The sequence below is a fragment of the Stegostoma tigrinum genome, chromosome 44 (assembly GCF_030684315.1).
Source record: "Stegostoma tigrinum isolate sSteTig4 chromosome 44, sSteTig4.hap1, whole genome shotgun sequence".
NCBI lineage: Eukaryota > Metazoa > Chordata > Chondrichthyes > Orectolobiformes > Stegostomatidae > Stegostoma > Stegostoma tigrinum.
This window is the reverse complement of record NC_081397.1, coordinates 3412307-3425143: the sequence shown is the minus strand read 5'-3', so window position 1 is coordinate 3425143 and position 12837 is coordinate 3412307. Positions and strand designations below refer to the sequence as shown.

The following is a 12837-nucleotide window of genomic DNA, read 5'->3' as shown; positions in this document are numbered from 1 at the left end:
TTAGGGCCAGCAGAAAATCTATGAGGAACGGCAAGCAGATGATTGGGCAAATTGGCAGTCTGTGCGATGGTTTGACATGAGTCTATTTCAATGCAAGAAGTGTCAGGAATAAGGGTGACGAAATAGAGCATGGATCAGTTCTTGGAGCAAGAATGTTGTGGCCATTACGGTGACTTGGATAACTCAGGGACAGGAATGGTCGTTGGAAGTTCCAGGGTTTAGATGATTCAAAATAAATAAGGAGGGAGATAAAAGTTGTTGAGGAGTGGCATTGCTAATCAGGGATGGTATCACAGCTGCAGAAAGGGTGGTCACGGAGAAGGGTTTCAACACTGAGTCAGTATTGGTGAAATTCAGAAACAGAAAAGGAGCAGTCACTCGATTGGGAGTGTATCAATTTTCCCCAGGGCTTTCCCATTTACCATATAGTTTGTTCTTGAATTGGATCTTCCAAAATGCATCATCTCACACTTGCCCAGATTAAACTTCATCTGCTGTTTCTCCGCCCAACTTTTTAATCTATCTGTATGCTGCTGCATTCTCCGATAATCCCCTTCACGATCTGCTACTCCACCAATCTTATTGTCATCTGCAATATTTTGCCTACCTTCAAAATTTTGACATATTCTGCATTCATTGATTTCTGATGAAACAAGTCTGGAAGATTCACAGCTGACTGAAAGAAAGAGTAAAATTTCCATGTCGTGATCTGAAATAGATGCTCCCCAATTTTCAGAAAGAATGATCCCTTCATTCTAGTTGATCCCACAAAGCGGTATATCCACTCTGCACCTACCCGGTCAAATCCCCTGGAGACCTTAAATGTTTAAATTAAGTCACCTCTGACACTGTTAAACTCCACAGGACAGAGGCCCAAGTTGACTTTGCTTTGCTCATAAGACAGAGCTAAGACTGAAATCTGACCAACCATGGAGAATCTTGATGGCCTGAGGAGCCTTTCCTTGTTCCTTGTTTCTAATGTAAATGTACACGTAAAACAGATGACTGCCAACAGGGACTGGAAGGCGCAATGAGTGACCCTTTCCACTTTGATGGATTGGACGGGACAGGGCGAAAGTAATTAAGGCCTGGAGTTTGTAATTGGTTGAAATAAGGTGCAGTTTGGCACCAAGTTCTCTCAAACATAATATTAGGTGTGGAGTCGGCAGGATGTCGGGTGTCGTGCGTATCAAGGCACAGTTTCACAACAGAAGCAAAATCATACCAACGAAAGTTGGTAGAGTTTCTCTGAAGGGTGAAAATTATGGTAAATCAAGGACAAATTCATGAGGCCATAAATCGGGCTTGCATCTTCAGACACGTCAGAAAATTTCAGAAATTGCAGGCGAATCTCAGCAGGTCTAACGGTATCTGTGGGGCGAAAACAGAATTAATGTTTGAAGACCAGTGACTCTTCTTCAGAACGATACTGGGTTCAAAACATCAACGCTTCTTTTCACTACAGAAGCTGCCAGACCAGCTGTGATTAAAATTTTATTCATTTTCAGATCTCCAGCAACGTGGGGTCTTTGTTTTATTTCAGGATATTACATTTTGGGATATCTAGTTACAAAGTTAGGCTTTTGGACGACAACTTATCATCTTAGGAACACCTACGAACATGTATCCCGCTTCACTGCAATAAAGTCGTGTTTTGTTTCAAGTTTTCCAGGTTCCTGGACCGCCAGGTATACACATTAAGCACACAGTTGCGACATATTAAAAAGTCAGACTGAGAGATAGATTGCCCGTTTGGGGTGGGGTGTTTCACTGTACCTTGTGTCCGAAAGTTGTGATCATTTGTGACTCTGCACAGAGCCTTTGAGCTGTCCCATATGTTCATGAATAAGCAACTGATATCATTGACTCAGGCTGTCAATGTGGTTTGTCTTATTTAACCCTGTCCACTTAACCTTTCTGTTAAGCTACAGGCTGAATATAAAAGACTTCCTATTCATTTGATGAGTGGATGACTACCCATAAAATTTGTTATCAGAAAATAGTCGTTGCTTTTTGCCTTTCTTTCCTGAAGTTGGAGTGAAGAATTATGTGGGTTTGCAAAAAAGGGATTGCAATGTTCATGGGACAAAATGACCGAGCACTGGAACTTTTCGGAGAGCATGGTTCAGGGAAGCTATGCAAATGTAATCTCGCATTTTGGAAAGAGAAGCCTTGCAGAACGTGACGAAAAGAAAAAAAAACGGCGAGACTGAACAGTCAAAACATGTTCCTGGAGGCAGGGTGAATGAAATCTCGAACTTTGAAGGAAATGCCTTTACAGATCCAACACAATGATCAAAACTCTGAATCATTTTTTTCCAAGAAACATCAAAACATGGGAGGATAATAAAATGTGAGGCTGGATGAACACAGCAGGCCAAGCAGCATCTCAGGAGCACAAAAGCTGACGTTTCGGGTCTTGACCCTTCATCAGAGAGGGGGATGGGGAGAGGGAACTGGAATAAATAGGGAGAGAGGGAGAGGCGGACCGAAGATGGAGAGTAAAGAAGATAGGTGGAGAGAGTATAGGTGGGGAGGTAGGGAGGGGATAGGTCAGTCCAGGGAAGACGGACAGGTCAAGGAGGTGGGATGAGGTTAGTAGGTAGATGGGGGTGCGGCTTGGGGTGGGAGGAAGGGATGGGTGAGAGGAAGAACCGGTTAGGGAGGCAGAGACAGGCTGGACTGGTTTTGGGTTGTAGTGGATTGGGGGGAAGAGCTGGGCTGGTTGTGTGGTGCAGTCGGGGGAGGGGACGAACTGGGCTGGTTTAGGGATGCAGTAGGGGAAGGGGAGATTTTGAAACTGGTGAAGTCCACATTGATACCATATGGCTGCAAGGTTCCCAGGCGGAATATGAGTTGCTGTTCCTGCAACCTTCGGGTGGCATCATTGTGGCAGTGCAGGAGGCCCATGATGGACATGTCATCTAGAGAATGGGAGGGGGAGTGGAAATGGTTTGCGACTGGGAGGTGCAGTTGTTTGTTGCGAACTGAGCGGAGGTGTTCTGCAAAGTGGTCCCCAAGCGTCCGCTTGGTTTCCCCAATGTAGAGGAAGCCGCACCGGGTACAGTGGATGCAGTATACCACATTGGCAGATGTGCCGTTGAACCTCTGCTTAATGTGGAATGTCATCTTGGGGCCTGGGATAGGGGTGAGGGAGGAGGTGTGGGGGCAAGTGTAGTATTTCCTGCGGTTGCAGGGGAAGGTGCCGGGTGTGGTGGGGTTGGAGGGCAGTGTGGAGCGAACAAGGGAGTCACGGAGAGAGTGGTCTCTCCGGAAAGCAGACAGCGGTGGGGATGGAAAAATGTCTTGGGTGGTGGGGTCGGATTGTAAATGGCGGAAGTGTCGGAGGATGATGCGTTGTATCCGGAGGTTGGTAGGGTGGTGTGTGAGAACGAGGGGGATCCTCTTTGGGCGGTTGTGGCGGGGGCGGGGTGTGAGGGATGTGTTGCGGGAAATACGGGAGACGCGGTCAAGGGCGTTCTCGATCACTGTGGGGGGAAAGTTGCGGTCCTTAAAGAACTTGGACATCTGGGATGTGCGGGAGTGGAATGTGTTATTGTGGGAGCAGATGCGGCGGAGGTGGAGGAATTGGGAATAGGGGATGGAATTTTTGCAGGAGGGTGGGTGGGAGGAGGTGTATTCTAGGTAGCTGTGGGAGTCGGTGGGCTTGAAATGGACATCAGTTACAAGCTGGTTGCCTGAGATGGAGACTGAGAGGTCCAGGATGGTGAGGGATGTGCTGGAGATGGACCAGGTGAACTGAAGGTTGGGGTGGAAGGTGTTGGTGAAGTGGATGAACTGTTCGAGCTCCTATGGGGAGCAAGATGCGGCGCCGATACAGTCATCAATGTACCGGAGGAAGAGGTGGGGTTTGGGGCCTGTGTAAGTGCGGAAGAGGGACTGTTCCACGTAACCTACAAAGAGGCAGGCATAGCTGGTGCCCATGCGGGTGCCCATGGCCACCCCCTTAGTCTGCAGGAAGTGGGAGGAGTCAAAAGAGAAGTTGTTGAGTGTGAGGACGAGTTCAGCTAGGCGGATGAGGGTGTCCGTGGAGGGGGACTGGTCGGGCCTGCGGGACAGGAAGAAGCGGAGGGCCTTGAGGCCATCTCCACGCGGAATGCAGGTGTACAGGGACTGGACGTCCATGGTGAATATGAGGTGTTGGGGCCAGGGAATTGGAAGTCCTGGAGGAGGTGGAGGGCGTGGGTGGTGTCACGGGCGTAGGTGGGGAGTTCCTGGATCAAAGGGGAGAAAATGGAGTCCAGATTGGTGGAGATGAGTTCGGTGGGGCAGGAGCAGGCTGAGACGATGGGTCGACCAGGGCAGGCAGGTTTGTGGACTTTGGGAAGGAGATAGAAACGGGCCGTGTGGGGTTGGGGAACAGTGAGGTTGGAGGCTGTGGGTGGGAGGTCCCCTGAGGTGATGAGGTCATGAATGGTATTGGAGATGATGGTTTGGTGCTCGGGAGTGGGGTCATGATTGAGCGGGCGGTAGGAGGTGGTGTCGGAGAGTTGGCGTCTGGCCTCGGCGATGTAGAGGTCAGTGCGCCATACTACCACTGCGCCACCCTTGTCTGCGGGTTTGATGGTGAGGTTGGGGTTGGAGCGGAGGGAGCGGAGGGCTGCCCGTTCTGCGGGGGAGAGGTTGGAGTGGGTGAGAGGGGTGGAGAGGTTGAGGCGGTTGATGTCTCGACGGCAGTTGGAGATGAAGAGGTCGAGGGAGGGTAGGAGGCCTGGGGGTGGTGTCCAGGAGGAGGGCTTGTGTTGGAAGCGGGTGAAGGGGTCAGTGGAAGGAGGGTTGGGTTCCCGGTTGAAGAAGTAGGCATGCAGGCGAAGACGGCGGAAAAACTGCTCTGTGTCCGACCGTGACTGGTATTCGTTGATGTGTGGTTGTAGGGGGACAAAGGTGCGGCCCTTACTAAGGACTGACCGTTCGTCCTCAGTCAGTTGGAGGTCTGGGGGGATGGTGAAGATGCGGCAGGGCTCAGTGCGGCTGTCTCCTCTGGGGTTGCTGGCTGTGGAGGCTGTGGGCTGAGCGATGAGGTCGTCGGCCGTGGGCGGGGTTCCGTCGGCCGTGGGCGGGGTTCCGTCAGCCGCGGGCGGGGTTCCGTCTGCCGTGGGCGGGGTTCTTCGGCGTCGGCCGTGGGCGGGGTTCCGTCGGCCGTGGGCGGGGTTTCGCTGGCCGTGGGCGGGGTTCCGTCGGCGTCGGCCGTGGGCGGGGTTCCGTCGGCGGTGGGAGGATCGGGGTTATCGGCAGCAGCTGCGGTGAGGGTGGTGTGTGGGCTGTCGTACCTGGTGGAGGTGGTGACTGCAGCAGCGGTTCCGGAAGTTCTGTGGCCGGCGGAGGCGGATGTGACGTCATCGGTTGGGTCTCCGGCCGTGTCCTCATGGTCAATGGCGGCGGATGCATGGTGGGGGAGGGGCAGGGACAGAGTCGGGATTTGGGAGGCGCAGGAATCCTCTTGTGGGTGGCAGGGCCCCGTGAGTTGGTTGTACTTACGATTTTTGGTGTCCAGTAAAGCTGAGTGATACTGGGTATTCAGTCTGTGCATCCTGTGGAGGATGAAAAACAGCAGGGGTCCTTTGCAGGTCTGGGAGAGGGAGGCTCTGAGCTGGGGCAGGCTGGATTGCAGTGCCTGGAGGTGCCGGCGCATGGCTGCGAGTGTCTGTTTCAGGACTCGCAGGGAGAAACGCTTCTGAAGGGTCTGAATATTCTGGGTGTAGAGGTGGTCACGGTTGGGGCCAAATTGGGAAGGCTGAAATGTGGACTGTAGTCCCTTGGGGATGATCTGGTTCCGTAGGCAGGTGCTGAGAAAGGTGATGTGGCTGTGGTACCTGGTTTGCTTCAGGACATGGTCGAGCAGTTTCAAGGCCGAAGAGATTACAAGAGAGTTGCAATGGGAGAGAGATTCCCTGAGGTTGGTCCGGAGGGAGGAGGGTAACTTCTTCAGGTTAGGCATCCCTGGAAGAGGCTTCGCAGTGAGGTTAAAATAGTATCAGAGATAATGGGAACTGCAGATGCTGGAGATTCCAAGATAATAAAATGTGAGGCTGGATGAACACAGCAGGCCAAGCAGCATCTCAGGAGCACAAAAGCTGACGTTTCGGGCCTAGACCCTTCATGAGAGAGGGGGATGGGGGGAGGGAACTGGAATAATTATTAGCCCGACTTTCAGAAATTAACATTGCTGCTGTTTTTCAAACTCAAATGCCTCTCCCTCTCTCTCCTCCTGTGAAAGAGTTATACACTCTGTGGAAGGGGTGTTGTGCAAACTAATGGAGCTGCAGTTTCTCAGGCTTTGGATCCGAGAACAAAGAGAAGAAGAGAACAAAGAACAGGCCTTTCAGCCCTCCAGGCCTGTGCCACCTCATTTTTCCCTTCCATACAAACACTGTCTTCACATACAGGATCCATATCCCTCAATTCTTTCCCTGTTCATGTATTTGTCCACGTAGTTCTTGAATCCTGCAATGGTGTCTGCTTCCACCATCGTCTCTGGTAGTGAGCTCCAGGCACTCAACACCCTTTGCGTAAAAAAACCTCGTGGTGCACATCTCTTTCAAACTTCCCCCCACCCCACAAATTGAAACTGTATCTCCCAGTAATTGACACCTCCACCTTGGAAAAAACCCCATTCTTTCCAATGTTAGCAATGCCATTCACAATCTCGTAAAATTCTATTAAGTCGCCCCTCAACCTCCTGCGTTCCAGTGAAGAGAAACCCAGTCTATCCATTCTTTCTTCACAGCTAAAAATCCCCAGTCCAGGTAACATCCTGGTGAACATATTCTGCACATTCTCCAAAGCATCCACATCCTTCTGGAGTGTGGTGACCACAGCTGTCCTCAATATTCCAAGTGTGGCCCAATGGAAGTGCTATAAAGCTGCAGCATTCCTTCCTGTGCGAAGACCCAATGCCCCTTTCAATGACGGTAAGCATGCTATCAGCCTTTTTTCCACCTTTTCTACTTGCGCTGCCACTGTCAGTGATCTGTGGACCTGCAAAACCAGATCTGTGTGTATATCAGCAATCCTAAGGGTTCTGCAATTCACTGTAGAATTTTCACCTGTTCATGACCTTCCAAAATACACCACCTCACATTTGTCCAGATTAAGCTCCATCTGAAATTTTTCTACCTTTTCTTGCCTCCAACTGATCTATATCTTGTTGTATCCTGTGACAATCCTCTTCAGTTTCCACATTACCACCAATTTTTGTATTGCCATGAATTTACTAATTAGACTGGCGACATTTTGCTCCAAATCATTTATCTCGACCAAAAACAGCAGAGGTCCCAGCCCTGATCCCTATGGAACACCACAATTCAAAACCCTCCATTTTGTAAAGCATCCTTCCACTGCTACCCGCTGTCTCCTGTGACTTAGCCACTACTCTGTCCATGTTGCCAGCTCACCATGTGACTTCACTTTTTGCCCCAGTTTGCCATGAGGCAGAATGTCATAGGCCTTACTGAAGCCTATGTGGACAACATCAACCGTTTTTCCCTAAACAATCACCTTTGTCACCTCCACAAAAACTTCAGTCAAGTTAGTGAGGCGTGATCTCCTTTGCACAAAGCCATGCTGCTTATCACCAATTCATCCATTGCTGCGAAAAAATGTGCAAGCCTTGTTCCTGAGAATATTTTTGACTCATTTCCCTATCACTGATGTGAGGCTCACAGACCTGCAATTTCCTGGATGATCCCTGTTACTCGACTACAATGGGAGAACATTGGCTAATCTCCAAATCTTTGGGCCCTCATGTGTGGCCAAAGAGGATACAAAGATGCCTGCAATGTTCCAGCAATTTGTTCTCTTATATCCTTCAATATTCTGGCATAGATTCCATCAGGACCCAGGCAATTATCTACACTCATACTTTTTAATAGACACAAAATATCTTCCTTTGTAACAGTAACTTTCCTTAGAAATTTGACCCTCCACACTTTGAGATCATTCTTCAACAATTTGCCTCTTTTTTGAATACCAACACAATGTACCTGTTTAGGATCTCACCTAACTTTTCTGGCTCCACACGTAGGTTCCCTCCTTTGTCCTTGCATGGGCCAACCATTTCCCGGCTACCCACTTGCTTTTTATGCAGGTATACAAGGGCATCAGATTCTCCTTAATCCTGTTTGCTCATGACTTTTCATGATCCCGTTCAGCCCTTCTATTTCCTTGTTTAAGCTTTTTCTGATTTTCATTATATACTTCTGGGCTGCATCAGCTCCCATCCTCCGGGACCTCATGCAAGCTTCCATTTTATTTTGACCAAAGTCATAACATCTCTGGTCACCCAAGGTTCACGTTACTTGCTGTACCAATCCTTCATTCTCACAGGAACATGGCGCTCCTGAGCTTTCATCAATTGCCATTTGAAATACTCCCACGCGTCCGATATGGGTTCCCATCAAACAGCTGCAACCAGCCCAAATTCTCCAGTTAATAAAATGTGAGGCTGGATGAACAGAGCAGGCCAAGCAGCATCTCAGGAGCACAAAAGCTGACGTTTCAGGCCTAGACCCTTCATCAGAGAGGGGGATGGGGAGAGGGTTCTGGAATAAATAGGGAGAGAGGGGGAGGCGGACCAAAGATGGAGAGAAAAGAAGACAGGTGGAGAGAGTATAGGTGGGGAGATAGGGAGGGGATAGGTCAGTCCAGGGAAGACGGACAGGTCAAGGAGGTGGGATGAGGTTAGTAGGTAGATGGAGGTGCGGCTTGGGGTGGGAGGAAGGGATGGGTGAGAGGAAGAACAGGTTCGGGAGGCAGAGACAGGTTGGACTGGTTTTGGGATGCAGTGGGTGGAGGGGAAGAGCTGGGCTCGTTGTGTGGTGCAGTGGGGGGAGGGGACGAACTGGGCTGGTTTAGGGATGCAGTTGGGGAAGGGGAGATTTTGAAACTGGTGAAGTCCACATTGATACCATTCGGCTGCAGGGTTCCCAGGCGGAATATGAGTTGCTGTTTCTGCAACCTTCGGGTGGCATCATTGTGGCACTGCAGGAGGCCTATGATGGACATGTCATCTAAAGAATGGGAGGGGGAGTGGAAATGGTTTGCGACTGGGAGTGCTTTAGATGACGTCGCCAACCATTTCCACTCCCCCTCCCATTCTTTAGATGACGTCGCAAACCATTTCCACCCTAACCTGTTCTTCCTCTCACCCATTCCTTCCTCCCACCCCAAGCCGCACCCCCACCTACCTACTAACCTCATCCCACCTGCTTGACCTGTCCGTCTTCCCTGGACTGACCTATCCCCTCCCTACCTCCTCACCTATACTCTCTCCACCTATCTTCTTTTCTCTCCATCTTCGGTCCGCCTCCCCCTCTCTCCCTATTTATTCCAGAACCCTCATCCCATCCCTCTCTCTGATGAAGGTTCTAGGCCCGAAACGTCAGCTTTTGTGCTCCTGAGATGCTGCTTGGCCTGCTGTGTTCATCCAGCCTCACATTTTATTATCTTGGATTCTCCAGCATCGGCAGTTCCTATTATCTCTGATACCAAATTCTCCAGTTCCTGCCTAAAATTGGTGTAGTTCACTTATCCCCACTTTAACAACTTCACTGGAGATCTGCCACTGTCCCTACCTGTGAGTATCTTAAAAGTCTCATAGCATTATAGAGTTGTTTCTAATGTTGATGTGGTCCCTCTATATGACTGAATTCAGGCCATTTGAGAGCACATATTGTTGGAGTAGCATGTAAGGTGAGACCAGGAAAGGTTGGCAGTTCCCTTCCCTGAAGGGCATTAGTGAATCAGAGAGCTTTTTAAAACATGATTTCATGCTCATCATGAGATTTTCATTGAACTTCAAGTTCCACCACCTGCCATGGTGTGATTCATTCCAGGTCGCCTGAACATTACCCAAGGCTCAGGAGTAATGTTCCAGTCACAATTCCATGAAGTATTAGAATGAAACTTATCAGATGGATATAAATATGATTGAGGGGATATTGTGCTGGGAAAATGAATGAGATTGAAGTTCAATGAACTCCCAGAGCCTGATTATCTGTGTTGGAGAGTCCTTCCTGAGGTGGCCGTAAAAGTAATGGATGCATTGGTGGGTGTCTTTCAAGTTCTATAGATTGTGGAACAGAAGAGGGGAGTTAATGTAACCCCAACGTTTAAAGGCAAAGGAGGCACAGAGAAAACAGGCAATTAGAGACAGACTGCCCTGACACTGGGTGTGGGGAAAATGCGAGAGCCCATTCTAAAATGTTTAACAGCCTAGGGCTTGGGAAATGGTAAAAGAGTCAGCATGGAGTTACAGGAGATAAATAATGCTGGAAAAATCCACTGGAAGTTTTGGTTCAAAGAGATTAGAAAACAAAATGAAAGCACATGTGATTGAGATAATGTTCTGACTTGGATCGAGAACTAGTTGGCAAACAGGAAACGGAATGGGAATAAATGAACCTTTTTTTCTGAGGAGCAGCCAGTGACTAGTGATGTTCCACGGTGATCAGTGCTATGGCCCCAGCTAATTGCAATATATGTATTCATTTAGAGCAGGAAGGGGCATGGGGAGAGAATGGGAACAGGGGACTGAGGTGGATTATCTGCCATGATTATATCGAATAATGGAGCTGGGCTTGAAGCACATACTCCGGCATCTATTCACTATGTTTTATGTGTAGGACCAGCCAATGCTGCTCAGGATGGAGTGCCAACACTTGGATGCTGTGACTCCAAAGGAATGGCGACAGAGGTCAAAAAGCTTTCTGAAAACTCCAAGAGCTGCAAGAGTCTCTCAAGCAATTTCAGTTCTTTTTTCAATTGATACACACAGCTTCAACTGTCTACTGATAGTGTAGAAAGTGAATGTTGAACATTGGACCATAGGAATATGATGAGGACATTCAGCCTCTCGAGGCTGCTCTTGCTTATTCTAGCTCATGGTTAATCAACTCCCGTGATGCCACATTCCCAAGCTACCCCTGTATCACTGATGTAATTACGAAAAGGAAGTCTTATCAGTCTCCATCTTGGAGTTAATCAATGATCAAGTTTCCATCGCCGTCTGGGGTAGAGAATTCATTGGGGTCACCGTTGGAGTGAAAACGTTCCTGTTCTTCCTGATCTGAATGTTTGTCTTTAATTCTGAGGCTGTGCTCCCTTACTTGAAGTCCAACAGACAGGCAAAATACACTTTCTACATCAACTGTGTCTGTCCTTTCAAGAATGTTCCAAGTTTCTGAGAACGTTGGCCATTCTGAAATGTTCTTGATGTGTAAAAATTAAAATCAGCTAAATATTGAAACATTTCTTGATCATTATCCACTTTCAAGTATTTTCCAAAATTGAACTGGAGATAAATTAACTGAAGCTCTGAACAAAATCTTCAACAATTACTCAACAGTAAATACTAAACCATGAAATGTTACTGAGGAATTTGTGATGACAGGACAGCTGACATGGAGAATCACTTTCTCTCTGTTCCAGTTGAAGGTGTTGAACAGAAATACAAAGACACACTCTGGATACGAGCAGAAAAACTGAAAGTGAGAACTATCCTCATAAGGTAAAGATTTTCCAGCTGGGTGATCGATGCGCTGCATTAATGCTCATCTCAAATGTACGAGGCCAGGCAGTTATGCAACATGAACTGCTGATAAGAGGCTGAGACCATGAAGAGTGGGGAGAGAAACATCTCCAGGGAGAACTGGAAAATATACAATCTGCTCAATTGTTTTTGGCAGAGAAATTCCATATCTGGGAGTCCGGCAGCAGTGATTGGTGTCCAAGGGAATGGAAAAACAACAATGGTATGAAGATTGTTTATGACTGGGAAACTGGAAAAATATACCCACAGTTTGTTTTCAGTTTTAAAATCAGGGATTTGAGAGCTATGAACTATAAAATAAACCTGAGGAGTCTGATAGTTGGCCACGATCCTTAATTTGGGAATATTCTGGGAGGGCACTGGAAGAATCCAGAGAGGCTGCTGTTTATATTTGACAGTATGATGAGTTTAAGGAGACTATAGAATTCGCCGAGACGGAGAAACACAGAACCTGAGTTTGTGTGAACAGATCCCGAATGCTGGTGTGAAGTGTGTGATATTGCTTCTGGTTTAATCCAGCACAAGCTGTTCCCAGGATGTTCAGTGCCAGTGACTACCCGTTCCACTGCATTACAGTTATTGGAAAAGGCTGAGATCCTAGGGATTCTAGGTGACACATACAAGGAATATTTCAACATGCTTTTGGAAGTTCAGACGGTGGCAGCAGCTGTACACAAACACGTAGAAGAGAACGAGACCCTCTATACCACGAGCGATATTCCTCTGTCCTGCTGGGCCCTTGGTCTGTCAGTGCATCCCTTCTTCACACAATGTGACAGGGAGTTCCCAAGGTCATCACCCAACACTATTCCCACTTTATTTACAACGTTCTGAGACACCATGGCCGAGAGATTTAAAATCCCCCACAATATGTCACTGAAACGTGATGAGATGGCCTTCACAGCAGTCTTTGAGAAGAAGATTGTTTGTCTAATGATGGAGGTCGAGTACGATTTGCAACTTTCCCATTTCCTGTCTGGATTTATGATGAACCGTTTTGAGAGAATTGGTTCTTTCCACAGTCTGGTTTACACATTCCCACATCTCACCATCCAAGAGTTTATAGCTTCTCTCGATGTATTCCCGTATCCATATCCTGTGAATACCCAGAGTCTCAGTGAAGAATACAGTTGATTTGTGATATTTCTGCATGTTATTGCTGGCCTCTCCTTCTCACGGGCAGCCTGGAGATTTTTATGGTTGCTCCAATCTGTTGAGAGGTTCACTGCGTGAAGGAGAAGGTTTGAATTTCACATTGGTAACACAGC

At 48.2% G+C, this 12837-nt stretch overlaps 1 pseudogene; it reads right to left on the bottom strand.

Moving 5' to 3' along the window:
* The window catches only part of LOC132206921 (uncharacterized), a 1098881-nt pseudogene that overhangs the window by 288292 nt on the left and 797752 nt on the right, over positions 1 to 12837 (bottom strand).